The 3,277-nt window shown below is 42.6% G+C and overlaps 1 non-coding gene across 1 annotated transcript; it reads left to right on the forward strand.

Moving 5' to 3' along the window:
- The first annotated feature begins 2,917 nt into the window (after nucleotides 1-2,917).
- Nucleotides 2,918-3,024, forward strand: LOC148548168 (small nucleolar RNA R71). The gene has a single exon (XR_015897080.1). It is a non-coding gene; the product is annotated as a small nucleolar RNA R71 (small nucleolar RNA).
- The last annotated feature ends 253 nt before the right edge of the window (nucleotides 3,025-3,277 follow it).

Here is a 3,277-nt window from a genome sequence, read left to right on the forward strand (position 1 = left end):
TCATGTACTTCTTGTTCTTTTGAATTAAAACATTTTTTATTTAAGAGAGGTGATGGATTCATAGGACATTCATAACTTTAAGGCAAAGTTACTAACTACTAATGATCATGTAATGAAGACACAAACACAGATAAGCACATAACATAGAAAACAAAAAACAGAGAATAAGAACAAGGAATGAGTCCACCTTAGTGATGGTAGCGTTTCCTTCTTGAGGAACCAATGATGTCCTTGAGCTCTTCTATGTCTCTTCCTTGTCTTTGTTGCTCCTCCCTCATTGCTTTTTGATCTTCTCTAATTTCATGAAGGATGATGGAGTGCTCTTGATGTTCCACCCTTAGTTGCTTCCAATAATTGTGTGGAAGAAAATGTATCCCCTGAGGTATCTCAGGGATCTCTTGATTTGCAGTCAAATGTTCTACCACTGAGCTATAGACCCTTGAGATGAATCTTTCCATCTCCCATGACTCGGAGGTGAAAGCCTTTGTCTTCCCTTCCCCTCTTTTAGAGGTTTAGGTGCCATCAATGGTAATGGAAAAGTAAAAAGCTTATGCTTTTACCACACCAAACTTAGAATGTTGCTCGCCCTCGAGCAAAAGAAGAAAGAATAGAAGAAGAAGAAGATATGGAGGAGATGGAGGGGTGTGTGTATGGATGTGAGTGGTGAATGAAGAATAGAAGGGATGATCATGAATGGAGAGAGAGGGTGAGGTGGGTGGGGATCCTGTGGGATTCACAGATCCTGAGATGATCCTGTGGGTCCACAGATCCTGAGATGATCCTGTGGGGTCCACAGATCTTGAGGTGTCAAGGCATTTACATCCCTGCACCAATTTAGGCATGCAAAATGCCCTTGCACACAACTCTGGGCGTTCAGCGCCAGGTTGGTGCCCATTTTGGGCGTTCAATGCCCATTTGTTGCCATTTCTGGCGTTGAACACCAGAACCATGCTTGTTCTGGGCATTCAGCGCTAGGATGCTGCCCATTTTGGGCGTTCAGCGCCAGAACCATGCTCTGTTCTGGCGTTGAACGCCAGGCAGGTGCTTCCTCCAGGGTGTGATTTTTCTTCTGCTGTTTTTGATTCCGTTTCCAATTTTTATATTTATTTTGTGACTCCACATGATCATGAACCTAAGAAAACATGAAAAACAAAAACAAAATTAGATAAATAAACATTGGGTTGCCTCCCAACAAGCGCTTCTTTAATGTCAATAGCTTGACAGTGGGCTCTCATGGAGCCTCACAGGTGTGCAGAGCTTTGTTGAGACTCCCCAACACCAAACATAGAGTTTGGATATGGGAGTTCAACACCAAACTTAGAATTTGGTTGTGGCCTCCCAACACCAAACTTAGAGTTTGACTGTGAGGGCTTTGGTTGACTCTGCTTTGAGAGAAGCTTTTTATGCTTCCTCTCTATGTTGACAGAAGGATGACCTTGAGTTGTAAACACAAGGGAGTACCCATTCAATTGAAGGACTAATTCACCTCTGTCAACATCAATCACAGCTCTTGCTGTGGCTAGGAAAGGTCTTCCTAGGATGATGGATTCATCCTCTTCCTTTCCAGTATCCAGGACTATGAAATTAGCAGGGATGTAAAGGCCTTCAACCTTTACTAACACGTCCTCTACTTGTCCATAAGCCTATTTTCTTGAGTTGTCTGCCATCTCTAAGGAGATTTTAGCAGCTTGCACCTCATAGATTCCCAGTTTCTCCATTACAGAGAGGGGCATGAGGTTTATCCCTGAACCAGGGTCACACAGAGCCTTAAAGATCATGGTGCCTATAGTACAAGGTATTATGAACTTTCCAGGATCCTGTCTCTTCTGAGGCAATGTCAGTTGATCCAGATCACTTAGTTCATTGATGAACAAGGGAGGTTCAACTTCCCAAGTATCAATGCCAAATAATTTGGCATTCAGCTTCATGATTGCACCAAGAAACTTGGCAACTTGCTCTTCAGTAACATCCTCATTCTCTTTAGAAGAGGAATACTCATCAGAGCTCATGAATGGCATAAGGAGGTTTAATGGAATCTCTATGGTCTCTAGATGAGCCTCAGAGTCCTTTAGTTCCTCAGAGGGAAGCTCCTTATTGATCACTGGACGTCCCAGGAGGTCTTCCTCCTTGGGATTCACGTCCTCCACTCCCTCTTTGGGTTCGGCCATTTTGGTTATGTCAATGGCCTTGCACTCTCCTTTTGGATTTTTTTTCTGTATGGCTTAGGAGAGTGCTAGGAGGGATTTCAGTGATCCTTTTACTCAGCTGGCCCACTTGTGCTTCCAAATTTCTAATGGAAGACCTTGTTTCATTCATGAAACTCACAGTGGCCTTAGATAGATCAGAGACTAAGTTTACTAAGCTAGATGGATTCTCTGTCTGTTGCTGAGTGGATAATGGAAAAGGCTTGCTATTGCTAAACCTGTTTCTTCCACCATTATTAAAGCCTTGTTGAGGCTTTTGATCCTTCCATGAGAAATTTGGATGATTTCTCCATGATGAGTTATAGGTGTTTCCATAAGGTTCACCCATATAATTTACCTCTGCTATTGCAGGGTTCTCAGGATCATAAGCTTCTTCTTCAGAAGATGCCTCTTGAGTACTGTTGGATGCAGCTTGCATTCCATTCAGACTCTGAGAAATCATATTGACTTGCTGAGTCAATATTTTATTCTGAGCCAATATAGCATTCAGAGTATCAATTTCAAGAACTCCCTTCTTCATAGGCGTCCCATTACTCATAGGATTCCTCTCAGAAGTGTACATGAACTGGTTATTGGCAACCATGTCAATGAGTTCTTGAGCTTCTGCAGGCATTTTCTTTAGGTGAATGGATCCACCTGCAGAAGTATCCAATGACAATTTAGCTAAGTCAGACAGACCATCATAGAAGATATCCAGGATGGTCCATTCTGAAAGCATGTCAGTAGGACACTTTTTGGTCAGTCCTTTGTATCTCTCCCAAGCTTCATAGAAGGATTCACCTTCTTTCTGTCTGAAGGTCTGAACGTCCACTCTAATCTTACTAAGCTTTTGAGGAGGAAAGAACTTGGATAAGAAAGCCTTGACCAGCTTATCCCATGAGTTCAGGCTATCCTTAGGTTGAGAGTCCAACCAGAGTCTAGCTCTGTCTCTTACAGCAAAAGGGAAAAGCATGAGCCTGTAGACTTCAGGATCTACTCCATTAGTCTTTACAGTATCACATATCTGCAAGAATTCAGTTAAGAACTGAAAAGGATCTTCAGATGGAAGTCCATGAAACTTGCAGTTCTGCTGC

This window comes from Arachis ipaensis, chromosome B8, assembly GCF_059453495.1.
Source record: "Arachis ipaensis isolate K30076 ecotype BB chromosome B8, ASM5945349v1, whole genome shotgun sequence".
Taxonomy (NCBI): Eukaryota; Viridiplantae; Streptophyta; class Magnoliopsida; order Fabales; family Fabaceae; genus Arachis; species Arachis ipaensis.